This window comes from Ruditapes philippinarum, unplaced genomic scaffold, assembly GCF_026571515.1.
Source record: "Ruditapes philippinarum isolate M1 unplaced genomic scaffold, ASM2657151v2 ctg1271_1_1_1_1, whole genome shotgun sequence".
Classification (NCBI taxonomy): domain Eukaryota; kingdom Metazoa; phylum Mollusca; class Bivalvia; order Venerida; family Veneridae; genus Ruditapes; species Ruditapes philippinarum.
Genome location: NW_026862369.1, coordinates 627,306 through 650,126, shown reverse-complemented (window position 1 = coordinate 650,126; position 22,821 = coordinate 627,306). Strand labels below are relative to the sequence as shown.

The 22,821-nt window shown below is 33.1% G+C and overlaps 23 non-coding genes across 23 annotated transcripts; 10 read left to right on the top strand and 13 right to left on the bottom strand.

Moving 5' to 3' along the window:
- The first annotated feature begins 2,147 nt into the window (after positions 1-2,147).
- Trnas-uga (transfer RNA serine (anticodon UGA)) lies at positions 2,148-2,229 on the top strand. Its single transcript has one exon. It is a non-coding gene; the product is annotated as a tRNA-Ser (tRNA).
- A 910-nt stretch (positions 2,230-3,139) lies between these two features.
- Trnat-ugu (transfer RNA threonine (anticodon UGU)) lies at positions 3,140-3,212 on the bottom strand. Its single transcript has one exon. It is a non-coding gene; the product is annotated as a tRNA-Thr (tRNA).
- A 79-nt stretch (positions 3,213-3,291) lies between these two features.
- Trnas-uga (transfer RNA serine (anticodon UGA)) lies at positions 3,292-3,373 on the top strand. The gene has a single exon. It is a non-coding gene; the product is annotated as a tRNA-Ser (tRNA).
- A 1,042-nt stretch (positions 3,374-4,415) lies between these two features.
- Trnaw-cca (transfer RNA tryptophan (anticodon CCA)) lies at positions 4,416-4,487 on the bottom strand. The gene has a single exon. It is a non-coding gene; the product is annotated as a tRNA-Trp (tRNA).
- Positions 4,488-5,261: 774 nt separating this feature from the next.
- Trnas-uga (transfer RNA serine (anticodon UGA)) lies at positions 5,262-5,343 on the top strand. Its single transcript has one exon. It is a non-coding gene; the product is annotated as a tRNA-Ser (tRNA).
- Positions 5,344-6,163: 820 nt separating this feature from the next.
- Positions 6,164-6,245, top strand: Trnas-aga (transfer RNA serine (anticodon AGA)). The gene has a single exon. It is a non-coding gene; the product is annotated as a tRNA-Ser (tRNA).
- Positions 6,246-6,797: 552 nt separating this feature from the next.
- Positions 6,798-6,869, bottom strand: Trnaw-cca (transfer RNA tryptophan (anticodon CCA)). The gene has a single exon. It is a non-coding gene; the product is annotated as a tRNA-Trp (tRNA).
- A 251-nt stretch (positions 6,870-7,120) lies between these two features.
- Trnaw-cca (transfer RNA tryptophan (anticodon CCA)) lies at positions 7,121-7,192 on the bottom strand. Its single transcript has one exon. It is a non-coding gene; the product is annotated as a tRNA-Trp (tRNA).
- A 250-nt stretch (positions 7,193-7,442) lies between these two features.
- On the bottom strand, positions 7,443-7,515 carry Trnaw-cca (transfer RNA tryptophan (anticodon CCA)). The gene has a single exon. It is a non-coding gene; the product is annotated as a tRNA-Trp (tRNA).
- Positions 7,516-7,777: 262 nt separating this feature from the next.
- Positions 7,778-7,859, top strand: Trnas-cga (transfer RNA serine (anticodon CGA)). The gene has a single exon. It is a non-coding gene; the product is annotated as a tRNA-Ser (tRNA).
- A 734-nt stretch (positions 7,860-8,593) lies between these two features.
- Trnas-uga (transfer RNA serine (anticodon UGA)) lies at positions 8,594-8,675 on the top strand. The gene has a single exon. It is a non-coding gene; the product is annotated as a tRNA-Ser (tRNA).
- A 907-nt stretch (positions 8,676-9,582) lies between these two features.
- On the bottom strand, positions 9,583-9,655 carry Trnat-ugu (transfer RNA threonine (anticodon UGU)). The gene has a single exon. It is a non-coding gene; the product is annotated as a tRNA-Thr (tRNA).
- Positions 9,656-10,464: 809 nt separating this feature from the next.
- Trnaw-cca (transfer RNA tryptophan (anticodon CCA)) lies at positions 10,465-10,538 on the bottom strand. The gene has a single exon. It is a non-coding gene; the product is annotated as a tRNA-Trp (tRNA).
- A 1,340-nt stretch (positions 10,539-11,878) lies between these two features.
- Trnas-uga (transfer RNA serine (anticodon UGA)) lies at positions 11,879-11,960 on the top strand. The gene has a single exon. It is a non-coding gene; the product is annotated as a tRNA-Ser (tRNA).
- A 557-nt stretch (positions 11,961-12,517) lies between these two features.
- Trnaw-cca (transfer RNA tryptophan (anticodon CCA)) lies at positions 12,518-12,589 on the bottom strand. The gene has a single exon. It is a non-coding gene; the product is annotated as a tRNA-Trp (tRNA).
- Positions 12,590-12,839: 250 nt separating this feature from the next.
- Positions 12,840-12,911, bottom strand: Trnaw-cca (transfer RNA tryptophan (anticodon CCA)). The gene has a single exon. It is a non-coding gene; the product is annotated as a tRNA-Trp (tRNA).
- A 255-nt stretch (positions 12,912-13,166) lies between these two features.
- Trnaw-cca (transfer RNA tryptophan (anticodon CCA)) lies at positions 13,167-13,238 on the bottom strand. Its single transcript has one exon. It is a non-coding gene; the product is annotated as a tRNA-Trp (tRNA).
- Positions 13,239-13,495: 257 nt separating this feature from the next.
- Trnas-cga (transfer RNA serine (anticodon CGA)) lies at positions 13,496-13,577 on the top strand. The gene has a single exon. It is a non-coding gene; the product is annotated as a tRNA-Ser (tRNA).
- Positions 13,578-14,305: 728 nt separating this feature from the next.
- On the top strand, positions 14,306-14,387 carry Trnas-uga (transfer RNA serine (anticodon UGA)). The gene has a single exon. It is a non-coding gene; the product is annotated as a tRNA-Ser (tRNA).
- Positions 14,388-14,687: 300 nt separating this feature from the next.
- Positions 14,688-14,760, bottom strand: Trnat-ugu (transfer RNA threonine (anticodon UGU)). Its single transcript has one exon. It is a non-coding gene; the product is annotated as a tRNA-Thr (tRNA).
- An 805-nt stretch (positions 14,761-15,565) lies between these two features.
- Positions 15,566-15,637, bottom strand: Trnaw-cca (transfer RNA tryptophan (anticodon CCA)). The gene has a single exon. It is a non-coding gene; the product is annotated as a tRNA-Trp (tRNA).
- A 1,365-nt stretch (positions 15,638-17,002) lies between these two features.
- Trnat-ugu (transfer RNA threonine (anticodon UGU)) lies at positions 17,003-17,075 on the bottom strand. The gene has a single exon. It is a non-coding gene; the product is annotated as a tRNA-Thr (tRNA).
- Positions 17,076-18,028: 953 nt separating this feature from the next.
- Positions 18,029-18,110, top strand: Trnas-cga (transfer RNA serine (anticodon CGA)). Its single transcript has one exon. It is a non-coding gene; the product is annotated as a tRNA-Ser (tRNA).
- Positions 18,111-22,821: the final 4,711 nt, after the last annotated feature.

The window sequence follows — 22,821 nt, the reverse complement described above, 5'->3', positions numbered from 1 at the left end:
AAAAATTGATCTCTTATTCTCTGCTTAAATAACATATTATAATTGACATTAACTGCATAGTCGTAAACAATGTATGGGAAACCCATATCAGTAATAACAGAATGAACGCGTTTAGCCCATTAACAGTTACCATTCCCATTAATGCATTGGTCTAAATAAATATGGTATATAGGCGCTGACGGTTAACGATTTTATTCCAAAATTGTAAAGCTCTTTCCTTACATAGAATAGACAAAGGAAATTTACCTAGTTCCCCATAGATAGCACAATTTGGGGTCTGTCTTTTGACACCTAAAACATATTTATAAAATCTTATCTGTAGTTTATCAATATCTTTCAGCTTATATATACCCCAAACCTCTGACCCGTATAATAAGATTGGAGCTACCATTCTTTCAAATAAGTATAATTTTGTTTTAACATCGAATTTTACTCTATCAAAGAGTGCGAGAAGATTGTGGTAAGCTCTTAGACCTTGATCTGATAGTGCTTTCACAGCTTCAACAAAACTACAAGTGTAAGAAAATTTCACTCCTAAATATGTAAAACTATCTACTTTTTCAACCAATTGACCATTTATAAATATATTAAAATTATGGACTGGCTTACGTTTTTCAAATACACATATTTTAGTTTTATTAACATTTATCTTCAAACCCCATTTACATGAATATTCAAAAACATTATCAACCTGTGCCTGCAAGCTTGCAGGGTCAGTTGTAAACAACACAATATCATCCGCAAAAAGTAACAAATATTTAGATAAAAGGTTTAGGTCGTTGTTATGTTAGACATTTTGTTAAGATCTATACACTGATCAATATCATTAAGGAATAAAATAAACAGCAAGGGAGATAATGGCTCGCCTTGTTTTAAGCCTAGAGTTACCTCAAAAAAATCTGAAAAATTTGATTTAGAATCAATTTTGACACAAGATAATACAGAAGAGTAAATGGATTTTAACATAGTAACCATTTTACAGCTCACGCCATTTTCAATCAATTTAATCCACAATGCATCTCTTACTACAGTATCAAACGCTTTTTCATAATCTATGAAAATACAATATAGTTTTGATTTGTTGTCAAGTATCTTCTGGATAAGGGAATGTAGAATGAAAATAGCGTCAGCTGTAGATCTAGAATCTCTAAAACCAAACTGTACATCGTTAAAAATTTGTTCTGATTCACACCATTTATTTAACCTATTACGCAGTACTAAGGAAAATATTTTTGCCATACAATTTACTAACGTGATGCCACGGATATCAATCAAATATCTTACTAATAAGATAATTAGCTGTGATGGCCGAGTGGTTAAGGCGTTTGACTCGAAATCAAATGGGCATTGCCCGCGCAGGTTCGAATTTTTTAAACACATTTTTAATAAAAGAAAGATTTTTTAGATCTATAAGAAAACGAAAGTAGTGTCAAATATTTAGCTAACGATGTGGACACGAAATCGGACACCTGTACATTATTCGGTCGAACCATTATTGTACGAGGGTTGTACAAGTTAACTAATACATTTTACATTTTCGTAACATCAAAGAAATATTTTGTTTAACGTTTTTCATGTAACAATTTAAGGTTTCGCACAGTTGAAGGTTAAATTTGATTATGTTAAATACAATTTTGAGTGAATTGTTATCGGTATTAATATTGTGTGCAGGAAAAGCTTCTTTTGCATTACTTATGATTATTACTATCATCATACTTAATCGTATTTCTTCCGTAAGATACGATGTGACTTCAATATAGTTTTCTTTTATCAGTTTACAGTCATTGCAATACTATATGAATAAATACCAGATAATCTATGGTGGCTGATTTGGTACGTTTTTGTGCGTCGTGTTGGCGCTAGCGACAACACGACAAAACGCCTAACGTCGCGTTGTCGTCCTGTCTCTAGCGCGGCACGCCAAACGGCGCGTTGTCGTGCGGCGTGTTGTCACGATGTCACATTGTCGCTAAGTTCAAACTGAAAGATTGGCTTATAAACCAAGCGACAGGGCGACATCGCGCCGCACGACTACGCACCGTTTGGCACTTTGTCGTGTTGTCTTTAGCGCCAACTTGACGCACAAAAGCGTACCAAATCAGCCACAATAATAATCAGTTTATATATCGTACTCGTAAATCTATATAGCTGTGATGGCCGAGTGGTTAAGGCGTTGGACTTGAAATCCAATGGGCATTGCCCGCGCAGGTTCGAACCCTGCTCGCAGCGAACAAATTTTTGAAATATTTCGAAAACCTACTTAATGTTTTTATTGCAGTTCAAGAGTAATAGATGTACGGTTAAATTATAGATTAGCACGATCTTTTCGTGCTCACTGAACTTGAACTGTATATGTAATTGACAGGCGGATAGATAGGCATTCGAGGACTTCGCATTATATTTTACAGGTCGTATTGCCCACCCACCCATCCCTTTAAGCGTTGCGAGTGTTAAGACAATATGTTCTGACTTAAAATAGCCATTTTTTATTTAGTTACATCAAGATAAGCCAAATGTTATAATATATAACTGTAGTCAGTTAATTAAGCACGTTTTTAATTTTACTGGCAGTATAACTTTTGGTTGTTGTTATCCGTAGATATTTACATGTTAATAATCAAGATTTATTTTACAGGCTGTGAGTTAGTTTAGAGGTTCATCTTCCGAAGACATAAAGTGTTATATTTTGTATTGCTGTGTATAAAATGATATTGAAACAATACAAAGGCCTTCATCCTATTTCAGTGTTGTTGTTTACTCTGTCCCAGACTAAAGGTCTTATAACTCTTATTAGGTGATAATGATTTATTTTCGTTAAGGCGAAGCGAATTAGAAAAATAATCTGTTTTACTTCAATGTGTCTAGCTGTTTTATATAATTAGTTATTTGTCAAGAGAATCATATCCGTACGCTGGTTACTGTTAATAAATGGGAGCTTTTGTACAACACAAACATTTGGTAAAACATTGAATCCATTCCTTCATATTTGGTGCAAACTCAGTGGTATAAAATTATAATAGATACAAGATAATGGAGCCCAGATTCAAAGAGAAATGCATACATACGTGGTACTGATTTCTATAAACATATACATACCTAACAAATAAGCGCGTGCAGTAGAAAATAATGTAAAAGAGCAAGCCCCCAGTGAGGATCGAACTCACGACCCCTGGTTTACAAGACCAGTGCTATAACCACTGAGCTATGGAGGCACACGTCTACAATTTAAAAGAAGGACTATTACACAGTTAATATATCATAATTATGATATTAATATCATAAATCTGTATAGCTGTGATGACCGAGTGGTTAAGGCGTTGGACTTGAAATCCAATGGGCATTGCCCGCGCAGGTTCGTACCCTGCTCGCAGCGATTTCATTTTAGAACATCTCGTCATCGGAAACCAACTTTTATGTATCAACTGAGACAGTTATGAAGGCAGCTGGTACCGTATCATTTAAAGAACTTAGGGAACATCTCCTTAAGCAGTTTGCCAATAGTTGTGAAATAGTGAAATAGTAGCCTACCAGTAAACACGTAAATAAATTTTCAAATTTAATTATTTTCAGTTCGTTTTGATTATGAAAAATAGCATGTATATTTTGGAATAGTTGTAAATTAAATATTTTGAAATAGTATCATGTGATTAAATACTTCAAACATTTTGACATTATGAATTATATGTTTAAATATATGATTTGTCATCGTAATATGTGAATGTGAAATGTATGTTGATTCCATTTATATATGAATATATATATTTATATATATATAGTTTGTTTTGCTTTCTCAAGCGCTCTGAACAAATTAAACATTAAATTTGTTATTGATTGTTGTTGTTTTTGGAGAGGAGGTGTTATAAGGGAAAATCGTGTACTTCTGGTTTATATATTGAATTATGATGATTATATTGGTATGGATATAAATATCAATAAAATGAATATTAGCTGTGATGGCCGAGTGGTTAAGGCGTTTGACTCGAAATCAAAACCAACACGTCTTGTAACCTATTAAACTTGCTGGTAAAAGATACTACTTATTTTTCTTTCGTTGAAAAAAAAATGTGAACAAAATATATGACCTCGACGTGATTCGAACACGCAACCTTCTGATCTGGAGTAAGACGCGCTACCGTTGCGCCACGAAGAGAAAAACAGCAAAACCTTGCATAGAATAATATCATTTGATTTTACCACACAAGTAAACAAAAAGATGTAGACTTATTTAGTTTAACCGATAATCAGGTAGTGTGTAATTTATCTGCATTATTGCGTCATTTTGATTAAAGGAATCTAAATATATCTGCGTATTTTTTTTCAAATAAAAGTTAAACAAAAACTTTGTATTATCTATTTAACTTGCAGGTAGAAAATATCCCCCCTTTTTTTGTTAAAAACAAATGTAACAAAAGGTATGACCGCGACGTGATTCGAACACGCAACCTTCTGATCTGGAGTCAGACGCGCTACCGTTGCGCCACGAAGCCTTGTGAAAATTACCATTTAATGTTACAAGTAGACGTAATATAGCCTTATTTACTTTAACCGTTAATCAAGGTAGTGTGTAATTTCATCTACATTTTTGCGTTTGAAGGAAACTATTTATATACACATTAGATAATCGTGTAAATACGACGTTTCTTGTGGTTTATACAATGTATATTGATTTATTTTAATTTTTATTACCTTGGTATGGATATAAATATCAATCAAATATCTTACTAATAAGATTATTAGCTGTGATGGCCGAGTGGTTAAGGCGTTTGACTCGAAATCAAATGGGCATTGCCCGCGCAAGTTTTTTTAAATAATCTTTTAAATACATGTTTAAAAAAAGAAAGATTTTTTAGATCTATAAGAAAACGAAAGTATTGTCTAATATTTAGCTAACGATGTGGACACGAAATCGGACACCTTTACATTATTCGGTCGAACCATTATTGTACGAGGGTTGTACAAGTTAACTAATACATTTTTTGTTTAACGTTTGTCATGTCGTTTGTCGTCCTGTCTCTAGCGCGGCACGCTAAACGGCGCGTGGTCGTGCGGCGTGTTGTCACGATGTCACATTGTCGCTAAGTTCAAATTGAAGGATTGGCTTATAAACCAAGCGACAGGGCGACATCGCGACAACACACCGCACGACTACGCACCGTTTGGCGCTTTGTCGTGTTGTCTTAAGCGCCAACTAGACGCACAAAAGCGTACCAAATCAGCCACAATAATAATCAGTTTATATATCGTACTCGTAAATCTATATAGCTGTGATGGCCGAGTGGTTAAGGCGTTGAACTTGAAATCCAATGGGCATTGCCCGCGCAGGTTCGAACCCTGCATGCAGCGAACAAATTTTTAAAATATTTCGAAAACCTACTTAATGTTAAGAGTTATAGATGTACGGTTAAATTATAGATTAGCACGATCTTTTCGTGCTCACTGAACTTGAACTGTATATGTAATTGACAGGCGGATAGATATGCATTCGAGGACTTCGCATTATATTTTACAGGTCGTATTGCCCACCCACCCATCCCTTTAAGCGTTGCGAGTGTTAAGACAATATGTTCTGACTTAAAATAGCCATTATTTTATTTAGTTACATCAAGATTAGCCAACAGTTATAATATATAACTGTAGTCAGTTAATTAAGCAGCGTTAAATAGAAAAATTGTTGAAGACGAAAGTATTGACTATTTAGCTAACGATGTGGACACGAAATCGGACACCTTTAAATTATTCGGTCGTACCATTATTTTATACATTTTACATTTTCCTTACAACAAAGAATATTTTTTGAAGTTTGTCATGTTAATGTTCATTTTCTATTTTTTAAAAACTATTTTTATATTAACAATTTATCGTTTTGCACAGTTGAAGGTTAAATTTAATTATGTTAAATAAATTTTATGTTAATTTTTATCGGTATTAAAATTGTGGGCAGGAAAAGTTTCTTTTGCATAACTAATGATGTGAAAACATAATTATTATTACCATACTAAATCGTATTTATTCCGCAAGACATCAGAATATTAAGATACGATGTGACTTCTATGTAGTTGTATTTTATCAGTTTACAACCAATGCAATACCACATGAATAAATACCTGATATCAGTTAATACATCTATATCACACTTATGATATTAATGTTATTAATCCGTATAGCTGTGATGGCCGAGTGGTTAAGGCGTTGGACTAGAAATCCAATTGGCATTGCCCGCGCAGGTTCGAACCCTGCTCGCAGCGAATTCGTTTTTAAACATCTCTTAGTTTTAAGTACTTTGCCAATAGTGATGAAATAGTTTTGTTTGGTTTTGATATAATTTTATTCTTAAAATGTTTTACTAAAAACATATATACCAAACAAACAAACGCAGTACGGTAGTAAATAGTGTAAAACAGCAAGCCCCCAGTGAGGATCGAACTCACGACCCCTGGTTTACAAGACCAGTGCTCTAACCACATACGTTACTGTAAAAAACAGGTTTTATTACAACTGATAACAATATTATAGTTAGGAAGAGTTCGATTGGGGTTTTACTTTTTGAAGATTTTACCTTGCCATAATTGATTACTTGTACATTGTGCATGTGGGTGTGTTTTTCCCACGAAACAAGTATTTTTTACATAATTATTGTATTAACTAACAAATTAATAGATTCAAAGTAACATATCTCTAAATAGTCTATTGTCCTAAAGTAGAGCAAAACCAACACGTCTTGTAACCTATTAAACTTGCTGGTAAAAGATACAACTTTTTTTCTTTCGTTGAAAAAAAATGTGAACAAAATAATTATATGACCTCGACGTGATTCGAACACGCAACCTTCTGATCTGGAGTCAGACGCGCTACCGTTGCGCCACGAAGCCTTACATAGAATAATATAATTTGATTTTACCATACAAGTAAACAAAAAGATGTAGACTTATTTAGTTTAACCGATAATCAAGGTAGTGTGTAATTGATCTGCATTATTGCGTCATTTTGATTAAAGGAATCTAAATATATCTGCATAAATTGTTTCAAATAAGAGTTAAACCAAAACTTTTTATAATCTATTTAGCTTGCTGGTAGAAAATACTCTCCCCTTTTTTATTAAGAACAAATGTTAAAAAAGGTATGACCTCGAGGTGATTCGAACACGCAACCTTCTGATCTGGAGTCAGACGCGCTACCGTTGCGCCACGAAGCCTTACATAGAAAAATATCATTTGATTTTACCATACAAGTAAACAAAAAGATGTAGACTTATTTAGTTTAACCGATAATCAAGGTAGTGTGTAATTGATCTGCATTATTGCGTCATTTAGATTAAAGGAATCTAAATATATCTGCGTAATTTTTTTCAAATAAGAGTTAAACAAAAACTTTTAGAATCTGTTTAACTTGTTGGTAGAAAATATCCCCCCCTTTTTTATTAAAAACAAATGTTAAAATTGGTATGACCTCGACGTGATTCGAACACGCAACCTTCTGATCTGGAGTCAGACGCGCTACCGTTGCGCCCACGAAGCCTTGTGTGAAAATTGCCATTTAATGTTACAACTAGACATACTATAGCCTTATTTAGTTTAAACAGATAATCAAGGTAGTGTGTAATTTGATCTACATTTTTGCGTCATTTTAATTTTAGGAAACTTTTTATATACGCATTAGATAATCGTGTAAAATACGACGTTTCTGTGGTTTATACAATGTATATTGATTTATTTTTTAATTATTATTATCTTGGTATGGATATAATTATCAATCAAATATCTTACCAGTAAGATTATTAGCTGTGATGGCCGAGTGGTTAAGGCGTTTGACTCGAAATCAAATGGGCATTGCCCGCGCAGGTTCGATCCCTGCTCGCAGCGATATTTTAAATAATCTTTTAAACACATGTTTAAAAAAAATAATTTTTAGATCTATAAGAAAACGAAAGTATTGTCAAATATTTAGCTAACAATGTGGACACGAAATCGGACACCTTTACATAGAAAATTTTGTTTAACGTTTTTCATGTAACAATTTAAGGTTTCGCACAGTTGAAGGTTAAATTTAATTATGTTAAATAAAACTTAGTGTGAATTGTTATCGGTATGAATATTGTGTGCAGGAAAAGTTTCTTTTGCATTACTTATGATTATTACTACATCATACTTAATCGTATATCAGAATATTAAGATACGATGTGACTTCTATATACTTAGTTTTCTTTTATCAGTTTACAGTCATTGCAATACTATATGAATAAATACCAGATAATCTATGGTGGCTGATTTGGTACGTTTTTGTGAGTCCGTGTTGGCGCTAGCGACAACATGACAAATTGCCAAACGTCGCGTTGTCGTCCTGTCTCTAGCGCGGCACGCCAAACGGCGCGTTGTCGTGCGGCGTGTTGTCACGATGTCACATTGTCGCTCAGTTCAAATTGAAGGATTGGCTTATAAAACCAAGCGACAAACGCGACATCGCGACAACGCGCCGCACGACTACGCACCGTTTGGCACTTTGTCGTGTTGTCTTTAGCGCCAACTAGACGCACAAAAGCGTACCAAATCAGCCACAATAATAATCAGTTTATATATCGTACTCGTAAATCTATATAGCTGTGATGGCCGAGTGGTTAAGGCGTTGGACTTGAAATCCAATGGGCATTGCCCGCGCAGGTTCGAACCCTGCTCGCAGCGAAACAATTTTTTAAAATATTTCGAAAACCTACTTAATGTTAAGAGTTATAGATGTACGGTTAAATTATAGATTAGCACGATCTTTTCGTGCTCACTGAACTTGAACTGTATATGTAATTGACAGGCGGATAGATAGGCATTCGAGGACTTCGCATTATATTTTACAGGTCGTATTGCCCACCCACCCATCCCTTTAAGCGTTGCGAGTGTTAAGACAATATGTTCTGACTTAAAATAGCCATTATTTTATTTAGTTACATCAAGATAAGCCAAATGTTATAATATATAACTGTAGTCAGTTAATTAAGCACGTTTTTAATTTTACTGGCAGTATAACGTTTGGTTGTTGTTATCCGTAGATATTTACATGTTAATAATCAAGATAGTTTATTTTACAGGCTGTGAGTTAGTTTAGAGGTTCATCTTCCGAAGACATAAAGTGTTATATTTTGTATTGCTGTGTATAAAATGATATTGAAACAATACAAAGGCCTTCATCCTATTTCAGTGTTGTTGTTTACTCTGTCCCAGACTAAAGGTCTTATAACTCTTATTATGTGATAAATGATTTATTTTCGTTTAGGCGAAGCGAATTAGAAAAATAATCTGTTTTACTTCAATGTGTCTAGCTGTTTTATATAATTAGTTATTTGTCAAGAGAATCATATCCGTACGCTGGTTACTGTTAATAAATGGGAGCTTTTGTACAACACAAACATTTGGTAAAACATTGAATCCATTCCTTCATATTTGGTGCAAACTCAGTGGTATAAAATTATAAAAGATACAAGATAATGGAGCCCAGATTCAGAGAAATGCATACATACGTGGTACTAATTTTTCTATAAACATATACATATATAACTAACAAATAAGCGCGTGCAGTAGAAAATAGAGTAAAAGAGCAAGCCCCCAGTGAGGATCGAACTCACGACCCCTGGTTTACAAGACCAGTGCTCTAACCACTGAGCTATGGAGGCACACGTCTAGAATTTAAAAGAAGGATTATTACAACTGATAACAATATTATATCTAATTGTTAAGTTAGGAAGAGTCCAATATAGTGTATGCATTGGTATCGGATTGCTTGACACAGCTGTTACCTTGCATTCATTGATAACAGACTACCATATTTATGTGCTAAAATCAGAACCTCGTTAAATATTTTAGTAATATGTGCTTATACAGAAACCGAATAAAAATAGCATAATTATTTATTTTTATATTCAAAGAGTCGAGCAATTTTATCTTTAACCCCCTCAAGCCAGACTTGTGGCCTTACTGGGCCTTACTGCGACCTAGACCGCAGTGGAAACGTCATGGACGTGTTAGGAACGACTCAAGTCGCCGTAAGCAGCCCATCGTTGCTGGCAGGACGCCGAAAAACGGCATCTATCGATATTTTAAAACATGCACGACACAAACGAATGAAAGAAATGAATGTCATATCCTTTTACACTATTCAAATGCAGCAAGTGAGAATAACAATATATGATGAGAAATACAAAGAAATGCTTTGCCTTCCGTTGCGCCACGAAGCCTAACTTAGAATAATATTATTAACACTATCTTATAAAGTTATAAGTAATAGTACAAATTATAGCCTCATTAAATTTAACCGATAGTCAAGATAGTAATTGATCTGCATTAGTTTGTCATTTAATTAGGGGAAACTAAATTTCTTTGCGTAAATAAATAGTTTTAAAGTTGAGCTAAACCAAACTCATTAAACTTGCAGATAGAAGATACCGCCTTTTTTCGTTAAAAACAAATGTTTAAAAAAACGGCATGACCTCGACGTGATTCGAACACGCAACCTTCTGATCTGGAGTCAGACGCGCTAAACCGTTGCGCCACGAAGCCTATGAATGATTGTGATAAGTACTGTTTAATGTTACAAGTACAGGTAATATTGCCTTATTTAGTTTGACCGTAAATCAAGGTAGTGTGAAATTTGATCTGTATTATTGCGTCATTATGTGGTGGTGGTGATGGTGGTGGTGGTGGTAGGTTTCACTCCGGATCACGACAGTAAGCTATATTGAATTCACCAAAGCACAGTTCAACCACCGTATCGTTCCAGGGCAGGCTGTCCAGTAAAGAAGAGTTCGATTGGTTTTACTTTTTGAAGGTTTTACCGTGCAATAATTAATAACTTGTCCATTGTGCATGTGTATTTGTGTTTTTCCCACTAAACAAGTATTTTTCATATTGAACTAACTAACAAATTAATACAATAAAAGTTACATTTCTCTAAATAGTCTACAATACTTCTTTGTAACCTTTTAATCTTGCTGGTAAAAGATACTACTTTTTTTTTTCGTTGAAAAAATGTGAACACAATATGATTCGAACACGCAACCTTCTGATCTGGAGTCAGACGCGATACCGTTGCGCCACGAAGCCTTATGAATGTTATGAAGTACATATAAAATAGCTTTATTTAGTAGTGCGTAATTTGATCTGCATTATTGCATCATTTTAATTGATATACGCATGGGATAATCGTGTTAATACGACGTTACATGTGGTTTATATATTGAAATATTATAATTATTATTATATTGGTATGGATATATATATATAAATATCAATTAAATATGTTAACATTAAGAACATTAGCTTTGATGGCCGGGTGGTTAAGGCCTTTTACTCGAGATCAAATGTGCATTGCCCGCGCAGGTTCGAATCCTGCTCGCAGCGTTAAATACAAAAATTGTTGAAGACGAAAGTATTGACTATTTAGCTAACGATGTGGACACGAAATCGGACACCTTTAAATTATTCGGTCGTACCATTATTTTATACATTTTACATTTTCCTTACAACAAAGAATATTTTTTGAAGTTTGTCATGTTAATGTTCATTTTCTATTTTTTAAAAACTATTTTTATATTAACAATTTATCGTTTTGCACAGTTGAAGGTTAAATTTAATTATGTTAAATAAATTTTGTGTTAATTTTTATCGGTATTAAAATTGTGGGCAGGAAAAGTTTCTTTTGCATAACTAATGATGTGAAAACATTAATTATTATTATAATACTTAATCGTATTTCTTCCGTAAGACATCAGAATATTAAGATACGATGTGTCTTCTATGTAGTTTTATTTTATCAGTTTACAGTAATTGCAATACTATATAAATAAATACTAGATAATCAGTTAATATATCATTCTTTCGATATTAAATAAATGTATACAGCTGTGATGGCCGAGTGGTTAAGGCGTTGGACTTGAAATCCAATGGGCATTGCCCGCGCAGGTTCGAACCCTGCTCGCAGCGAATTCATTTTTAAACATCTCTTAGTTTTAAAATATCTCCTTAAGCACTTTGCCAATAGTGATGAAATAGTTTTGTTTGGTTTTGATAAAATTTTATTCTTAAAATGTTTACTTAAAACATATATACCAAACGCAGTACGGTAGTAAATAGTGTAAAAGAGCAAGCCCCCAGTGAGGATGGAACTCACGACTCCTGGTTTACAAGACCAGTGCTCTAACCAAGTTACTATGTAAAAAGAGGTTTTATTACAACTGATAACAATATTTGTTCAGTTAGGAAGAGTTCGACTTGGGTTTTAACTTTTTGAAGATTTTACCTTGCCATAATTGATTACTTGTACATTGTGCATGTGGGTGTGTTTTCCCCACGAAACAAGTATTTTTTACATAATTATTGTATTAACTAACAAATTAATAGATTCAAAGTAACATATCTCTAAATAGTCTATTGTCCTAAAGTAGAGCAAAACCAACACGTCTTGTAACCTATTAAACTTGCTGGTAAAAGATACAACTTTTTTTCTTTCGTTGAAAAAAAATGTGAACAAAATAATTATATGACCTCGACGTGATTCGAACACGCAACCTTCTGATCTGGAGTCAGACGCGCTACCGTTGCGCCACGAAGCCTTACATAGAATAATATAATTTGATTTTACCATACAAGTAAACAAAAAGATGTAGACTTATTTAGTTTAACCGATAATCAAGGTAGTGTGTAATTGATCTGCATTATTGCGTCATTTTGATTAAAGGAATCTAAATATATCTGCGTAAATTGTTTCAAATAAGAGTTAAACCAAAACTTTTTATAATCTATTTAGCTTGCTGGTAGAAAATATCTCCCCTTTTTTATTAAGAACAAATGTTAAAAAAGGTATGACCTCGAGGTGATTCGAACACGCAACCTTCTGATCTGGAGTCAGACGCGCTACCGTTGCGCCACGAAGCCTTACATAGAAAAATATCATTTGATTTTACCATACAAGTAAACAAAAAGATGTAGACTTATTTAGTTTAACCGATAATCAAGGTAGTGTGTAATTGATCTGCATTATTGCGTCATTTAGATTAAAGGAATCTAAATATATCTGCGTAATTTTTTTCAAATAAGAGTTAAACAAAAACTTTTTAAAATCTGTTTAACTTGCTGGTAGAAAATATCCCCCCCCCTTTTTTTTATTAAAAACAAATGTTAAAATTGGTATGACCTCGACGTGATTCGAACACGCAACCTTCTGATCTGGAGTCAGACGCGCTACCGTTGCGCCACGAAGCCTTGTGAAAATTGCCATTTAATGTTACAACTAGACATACTATAGTCTTATTTAGTTTAACAGATAATCAAGGTAGTGTGTAATTTGATCTACATTTTTGCGTCATTTTAATTTTAGGAAACTTTTTATATACGCATTAGATAATCGTGTAAATACGACGTTTCTTGTGGTTTATACAATGTATATTGATTTATTTTAATTATTATTATCTTGGTATGGATATAATTATCAATCAAATATCTTACCAGTAAGATTATTAGCTGTGATGGCCGAGTGGTTAAGGCGTTTGACTCGAAATCAAATGGGCATTGCCCGCGCAGGTTCGAATCCTGCTCGCAGCGATATTTTAAATAATCTTTTAAACACATGTTTAAAAAAATAAATTTTTTAGATCTATAAGAAAACGAAAGTATTGTCAAATATTTAGCTAACAATGTGGACACGAAATCGGACACCTTTACATAGAAATATTTTGTTTAACGTTTTTCATGTAACAATTTCAGGTTTCGCACAGTTGAAGGTTAAATTTGATTATGTTAAATAAACTTTTGAGTGAATTGTTATCGGTATTAATATTGTGTGCAGGAAAAGTTTCTTTTGCATTACTTATGATTATTACTATCATCATACTTAATCGTATTTCTTCCGTAAGATACGATGTGACTTCTATATAGTTTTCTTTTATCAGTTTACAGTCATTGCAATACTATATGAATAAATACCAGATAATCTATGGTGGCTGATTTGGTACGTTTTTGTGAGTCGTGTTGGCGCTAGCGACAACACGACAAAACGCCTAACGTCGCGTTGTCGTCCTGTCTCTAGCGCGGCACGCCAAACGGCGCGTTGTCGTGCGGCGTGTTGTCACGATGTCACATTGTCGCTCAGTTCAAATTGAAGGATTGGCTTATAAACCAAGCGACAACGCGACATCGCGACAACGCGCCGCATGACTACGCACCGTTTGGCGCTTTGTCGTGTTGTCTTTAGCGCCAACTAGACGCACAAAAGCGTACCAAATCAGCCACAATAATAATCAGTTTATATATCGTACTCGTAAATCTATATAGCAGTGATGGCCGAGTGGTTAAGGCGTTGGACTTGAAATCCAATGGGCATTGCCCGCGCAGGTTCGAACCCTGCTCGCAGCGAACAATTTTTTAAAATATTTCGAAAACCTACTTAATGTTAAGAGTTATAGATGTACGGTTAAATTATAGATTAGCACGATCTTTTCGTGCTCACTGAACTTGAACTGTATATGTAATTGACAGGCGGATAGATAGGCATTCGAGGACTTCGCCATTATATTTTACAGGTCGTATTGCCCACCCACCCATCCCTTTAAGCGTTGCGAGTGTTAAGACAATATGTTCTGACTTAAAATAGCCATTATTTTATTTAGTTACATCAAGATAAGCGCGTGCAGTAGAAAATAGAGTAAAAGAGCAAGCCCCCAGTGAGGATCGAACTCACGACCCCTGGTTTACAAGACCAGTGCTCTAACCACTGAGCTATGGAGGCACACGTCTAGAATTTAAAAGAAGGATTATTACAACTGATAACAATATTATATCTAATTGTTAAGTTATGAAGAGTCCAATATAGTGTATGCATTGGTATCGGATTGCTCGACACAGCTGTTACCTTGCATTCATTGATAACAAACTATCATAAATATGTGCGAAAATTAGAACCTCGTTAAATATTTTAGTTATATGTGCTTATACAGAAACCGAATAGAAATAGCATAATTATTTATTTTTATATTCAAAGGGTCGAGCAATTTTATCTTTTACCCCCTCAAGCCAGACTTGTGGCCTTACTGGGCCCAACTGCGACCTAGACCGCAGTGGAAACGTCATGGACGTGTTATGAACGACTCAAGTCGCCGTAAGCAGCCCATCGTTGCTGCAGGACGCCGAAAAACGGCATCTATCGATATTTTAAACATGCACGACACAAACGAATGAAAGAAATGAATGTCATATCCTTTTACACTATTCAAATGCAGCAAGTGAGAATAACAATATATGATGAGAAATACAGAAATGCTTTGCCTTCCGTTGCGCCACGAAGCCTAACTTAGAATAATATTATTAACACTACCTTATAAAGTTATAAGTAATAGTACAAATTATAGCCTCATTAAATTTAACCGATAGTCAAGATAGTAATTGATCTGCATTAGTTTGTCATTTTAATTAGGGGAAACTAAATTTCTTTGCGTAAATAAATAGTTTTAAAGTTGAGCTAAACCAAAACTCATTAAACTTGCAGATAGAAGATACCGCCTTTTTTCGTTAAAAACAAATGTTAAAAAACGGCATGACCTCGACGTGATTCGAACACGCAACCTTCTGATCTGGAGTCAGACGCGCTACCGTTGCGCCACGAAGCCTTATGAATGATTGTGATAAGTACTGTTTAATGTTACAAGTACAGGTAATATTGCCTTATTTAGTTTGACCGTAAATCAAGGTAGTGTGAAATTTGATCTGTATTATTGCGTCATTATGTGGTGGTGGTGATGGTGGTGGTGGTGGTAGGTTTCACTCCGGATCACGACAGTAAGCTATATTGAATTCACCAAAGCACAGTTCAACCACCGTATCGTTCCAGGGCAGGCTGTCCAGTAAAGAAGAGTTCGATTGGTTTTACTTTTTGAAGGTTTTACCGTGCAATAATTAATAACTTGTCCATTGTGCATGTGTATTTGTGTTTTTCCCACTAAACAAGTATTTTTCATATTGAACTAACTAACAAATTAATACAATAAAAGTTACATTTCTCTAAATAGTCTACAATACTTCTTGTAACCTTTTAATCTTGCTGGTAAAAGATACTACTTTTTTTTTTCGTTGAAAAAATGTGAACACAATATGATTCGAACACGCAACCTTCTGATCTGGAGTCAGACGCGATACCGTTGCGCCACGAAGCCTTATGAATGTTATGAAGTACATATAAAATAGCTTTATTTAGTAGTGCGTAATTTGATCTGCATTATTGCATCATTTTAATTGATATACGCATGGGATAATCGTGTAAATACGACGTTACATGTGGTTTATATATTGAAATATTATAATTATTATTATATTGGTATGGATATATATATAAATATATATATCAAATGTTATAATATATAACTGTAGTCAGTTAATTAAGCACGTTTTTAATTTTACTGGCAGTAAAGCTTTTGGTTGTTGTTATCCGTAGATATTTACATGTTAATAATCAAGATAGTTTATTTTACAGGCTGTGAGTTAGTTTAGAGGTTCATCTTCCGAAGACATAAAGTGTTATATTTTGTATTGCTGTGTATAAAATGATATTGAATAACAATACAAAGGCCTTCATCCTATTTCAGTGTTGTTGTTTACTCTGTCCCAGACTAAAGGTCTTATAACTCTTATTAGGTGATAAATAATTTATTTTCGTTTAGGCGAAGCGAATTAGAAAAATAATTTGTTTTACTTAAATGTGTCTAGTTGTTTTATATAATAAGTTATTTGTTAAGAGTATCATATCACGCTGGTTAATAAATGGTTACTTTTGTACAACACAAACAGTTTGTAAAACATTGAATCCATTCCTTCATATTTGGTGCGAACATAGTGGTATAAAATTATAAAAGATACAAGATAATGGAGTCCAGATTCAAAGAAAAAATGCATACATACGTGATACTGATTTTTCTATAAACATAAACACATATACCTTACAAATAAGCGCGTGCAGTAGAAAACAGTGTAAAAGAGCAAGCCCCCAGTGAGGATCGAACTCACGACCCCTGGTTTACAAGACCAGTGCTCTAACCACTGAGCTATGGAGGCACACGTCTAGAATTTAATAGAAGGATTATTACAACTGATAACAATATTATATCTAATTGTTTAGTTAGGGAGAGTCCAATATAGTGTATGCATTGGTATCGGTTTGCTTGACACAGCTGTAACCTTGCATTCATTGATAACAGACTATCATAAATGTGTGCGAAAATAAGGACCTAGTTAAATATTTAGTACTGTATGCCTATACAGAAACCGAATAGAAATAGCACAGTATTTATTTTTAAATTCAAAGAGTCGAGCAATTTTATCTTTAACCCCCTCAAGCCAGACTTGTGGCCTTACTGGGCCCAACTGCGACCTAGACCGCAGTGGAAACGTCATTGACGAGTTAGGAACGGCTCAAGTCGCCGTGAGTAGCGCATCGTTGCTGAAGGACGCCGAGCCACGGCAACTACCGGTGTTTTAAACATGCACGACACAAACGAATGAAAGAAATGAATGCAGTAAGTAAGAATTACAATATATGATGAGAAATACAGAAATGCTTTGCCTTCCGTTGCGCCACAAAGCCAAACTTAGAACAATATTATTTACTTTTACCATGTAAGTTATAATAAAATTAAAGTCATATTTAGTTGAACCGATAACCAGGGTAGTGTGTTAAACTTGCAGGTAGAAAACACCGCCTTTTTCGTTAAAAACAAATGTTGAAAAGGTATGACCTCGACGTGTTTTGAACACGCAACCTTCTGATCTGAAGTCAGACGCGCTAACGTTGCGCCACGAACCCTTGTGCAAAGTACTGTTTAATGTTACAAGAACATATTATATAGCCTTATTTAGTAGTGTGTTATTTGATCTGCATTATTGCGTCATTTTAATTGATATACGCATGAGATAATCGTGTAAATACGACGTTACTTGTGGTTTATATATTGAATTATTATAATTATTTATTATATTGGTATAGATATATATAAATATCAATTAAATTTGCTGTGATGGCCGAGTGGTTAAGGCGTTTGACTCGAAATCAAATGGGCATTGCCCGCGCAGGTTCGAATCCTGCTCGCAGCGTTAATTATTTTAATTAATCTTTTAAACACATGTTTAAAAAAGAAAGATTTTTAAGATCTATAAGACAACGAAAGTATTGACTAATATTAAGATAGATAGATAGATAGATAGATAATTTTATTGACGTAAACAGTACAGTTTTTTGTCATACAATTGCATATACATAAATATCATAATTTTATCATGTGATTTAACAAACAGTGAACACAATTTACATTGTCAACATATTGTTTAATTTATAAATTAGGACATCATGTGGAGGATGAATAAGATGTTTACATATATATGAATCAATATCATAAACAAAATCAAAGTGAAGTAAATTCCTTCCATAAAATTGGCAAAGTTAACATAGCAAAGACTTTCTAAGTATAAAAGCATTGTAAATAAATTTGGAAAGATTTCTAATTATAGCTTGATTATCACTCTTAAACAGCTCTGTAAATTTAATAACATTTGGTCTTCTATAAAAATATGCTTTGATATATTGTTTTCTAATATCTTCGTACAACGGACATGATATAACAAAATGGTATTCATCTTCAATATCTCTGTTTTGACAAAAAATACAATAACGCTCATTTCGTTCAACTCTGTTTCTAGAATAGCGTCCAGTTTCAATAGCCAGTTTATGTGAAGATAATCTTAATTTTGATAAAGCATTTCGAAACTTGAATGGCAATAAATCTAAATATGGTTCAAATCTAAATTCTGTTTTAAATTGCTTATACATAATAATGTTTCACATTCTTGCAATCGTTGAAACCAGTTTTGTTTAAAAGTATCAATTAGTCGAGCTTTTAAAAAGTAGATGAAATTTACCTAGATCAACACAGGATGGGTTGTTCCAAACATATGAAAAACCATAGCAGTCCAAAAATACTTTTAACTTGATATGCCCCAGTTATTTTTGATAACATTACATTTACAAAAATTATCATATAATCTGTTTAATAATATATTTGTAGACGATACAATTTTAACACCAGAATTTAATAATGCGTACATATCTGTTAATGTAAAGCGGATAGCGTCCTCCTAATTCACCATACACACCCATATTTGTACAACAAGATTTAACATTTAATAACATTTTGCAAAATTTCAGATGGACCCGTTCAATTTCTTTTGACTTACTGAATCCCCAAATTTCGCAGCCATAATTAAGAGTAGCTGTTACAAAAGCATCAAAAAGTTGGCATATAACACTAGGTTTTAAGATTTAATCCTTTTATATTATGCATCAAAATATTAAGGGCCTTAAGGCCTTTTACCAGCCAATGTTTCTTGGTTTAATATGAATGTACCCGTATAGTTAAAAACAATCCCAAGGTAATTAAAATTATCAACTATTTCTATGTTTTCATTATTTATATGTCCAATGCTCATTTTGCTTTATGTGACCTCTTTTCCTAAAAACAATTATTTTTGTTTTGAGGGTATTTACTTCTAGGCCCCATTTGTTACAGTATGTATATAATAAATCTAGACTATTTTGAAGATCGCAAACAGTGTCACTTAAAATAACCATGTCGTCTGCAAAAAGCATTAGAATAAAAGTAATATCATCTAAGGTTAAACCACTGTCATGCCCTCTTTTTAAAAATAGCTCAAGATCATCAACAAATAATGAGAACAATAAAGGGGACATAACCTCTCCTTGTTTTAGCCTACAGCACACTCAAAATAGTCCGAATATGAGTTACAACCCTTGATACAAACTTTAACTTGTGAATACATGTCCCTTAATATTCTAAATAATTTTCCATCAATACCTAACTTATGCAATTTTAGCAATAGGCCTTTTAAATACACACTATCAAATGCTCTTTTTCATATCAACCATACAACAATACAAACGTTTATTTTCATTTAAAATCTTATGTACAATAGCGTTTAATACAAATGCTGCATCTACCGATAGAACGACCCTTGCGAAAAAACCAAATTGAGCATCGCTTAGTATATCATTTTTTTCGGACCATTCATTCAGTCGTTTATTTAAAATTCCAAGTAGTAACATTTTTCGATAGACAACTAACAAGTGTGATGCCTCTATAATTCCGTACATCGCCATGGGTCGTTCTTTTTAAAAAATAGGCACTATAATACCGTTAGAACCAAATCAGATTATGGAAAATGTCCAGAATTCAAAACTGCATTAAAAATATCTACCAAATGTGCCGAAAGTATATCATAAAACATTCTATAAAGTATTCATTTAATAAATTATCACTACCACAAGCTTTATTTCTTTTTAGTTTTTTAACAATAAATTCGACTTCAGTAGTTGTGATTGACTTATCTAACTCTTTTCAAAACTACACCTATTTGCCATCAAAATCATATTCTGAACAAAATTCCTCAGCTTCATTATTCACAGGGGTTTGAAATTCATTTTGTAAACTTGAAAAATATTTCAAAAAATCATCTACAGTTAATGTGCCACTTCCATTCTCATTTTTTCTACGAAAAAAAAACTTCCAAAAGTCTTTTGGTTTTGAATGACGTAAATTTTCAATTCGTTTTATTTTTTCACATTCGATTTTTTTTCTTTTACGTTTTACTAACATTTTAAACACACATTTTAAACGCAACATTTCAGTCCTATTTTCCTCGGTTTTGTGTCTATCATAAACAGAAAGCTAACTATGTGGACACGAAATCAGACACCTTTACATTATTCGGTCGTACCATTACTGTACGAGGGTTGTACAAGTAATTTAATTAATACATTTTACATTTTTCATAACAACATCAAAGAAATAATTTTTTTTTAGTTCGTTACGTAAATGTTCATTTTAACTCTTTTTTAAAAATCTATTTTTTTTTTAAAAATTTTAAAAGTTTTTTAACCCCCCGTTGAAAGGGGTTTTAAATTTTAATTTTTTAAATAAAAATAATTTTGGTGAATTTTTATCCCCGGGAAATTTAAAATTGTGTTTCAGTACAGGAAAAAATTTCTTTTTTCCTTAAACCCAAAGATTTTGAAATTATTTTATTTATTTAATTTTATTAAAAATTTCTTAATTTTTTATTTTTTCGTAAAAACATCAGAATATTAAAATACCCATGGGGTCTTCTATTAAAATTTTTTTTTCAGTTTTTCCCGTAATTTCCTATATTAAATAAAAACTAGATAATTTAGTTAATTTTATCATTCTTTTTGATTTTAAATAAATGTTTACAGCTGGGGATGGCCCGAGTGGTTAAGGCTTGTTGGACTTATAAATTATTCCCAATGGGTATTCCCGCGGCAGGTTTCGAACCCTGCTCGCAAAGCGAATTTATTTTTTTGGAAAACATCGTCTTGAAACCTACTTTTATGTATCAAACTGTGACAGTTTTTGAAGGCAGCTTGAACCACATCATATTAAAGGTAAGTAAGGGAACATATTTCTCTTTAAGCAGTTTTGCCAATATGATGAAATAGTTTTGTTTGGTTTTAATAAAATTTTATTCTTAAAATATTTTTCTTTAAAACATATATACCAAAACAAACAAGCGCATGCGGTTTGGTAATAAATAGTGAGGATCGAACTCACGACCCATGGTTTACAAGACCAGTGCTCTAACCACTGAGCTATGGAGGCACACGTTTAGAAGGTAAAAGAGGTATTATTACAACTGATAACAATATTCTTAAAGATTTTACCTTGTATCAATTGTTTATTTGTGCATTGTGCATGTTTGTGTGTGTTTTTTCACTAAATAAGTTTTTTTTCATAATTGTATCAAACTAACAAATTAATAGAAATCAATTCATGTTTACAAAGTTACCTATCTCTAAATAGTCTATTGTTTAAAGTAGAGCATAAACCAACACTTCTTGTAAAAAACTATTTAACTTGCTGGTAAAAGATACTACGTTTTTTCTTTCATTTGAAAAAAAAGTTAACAAAAAGTATGACCTCGACGTTGATTCGAACACGCAAACCTTCTGATCTGGAGTCAGACGCGCTACCGTTGGCGCCACGAAGCCATTTAATGTTTACAAATTACAACATATATTAGCCCTATATAGCTTAACCGTTAATCAAGGGTAGTTTGTAATTTGATCTGTATTATTGCGTCATTTTAATTGAAGGAAACTATTTATATTACGCATGAGATAATGGGTATAAATACGACTTTACTAGTGGTTTTAATATATATATTGAAATTATTATAATTTTATTATATTGGTGTAGATTTTAATATCAATAAAATATGTTACTTTAATAACAACAGTTTTTGTTAAATGGCTGAGTTAGAATAAGGCATTTGACTCGAAATCAAAACGGGAACATTGCCCGCGCAGGTTCGACTCCTTGCTCGCCATTGCGTATCCATTCTTTTTAATTAATTCTTTTAAACCACATGTTTTAAAAAAAAGATTTTTAAGATCTATAAAGAAAACGGAATATTGAACTAAATATTTAGCTAACTTATGTGGACCACGAAAATTCAGACACCTTTTACATTTTTCGGGACGTACCATTATTTCATACGAGGGTTGTACAAGTTATTTAATTAATACACTTTACATTTTCATTACAACAAAGAATTTTCTTTTAAAGTTTGTCGTGTAAATGTTCATTTTCACTTTTTAAAAACTATTTTTATTTTAACAATTTATTGTTTTGCACAGTTGAAGATTTAATTTAATTTTGTTAAATAAAATTTAGTGAGAATTTTTATCTCCCTGGGTATTAATTATTGTGTTGCAGGG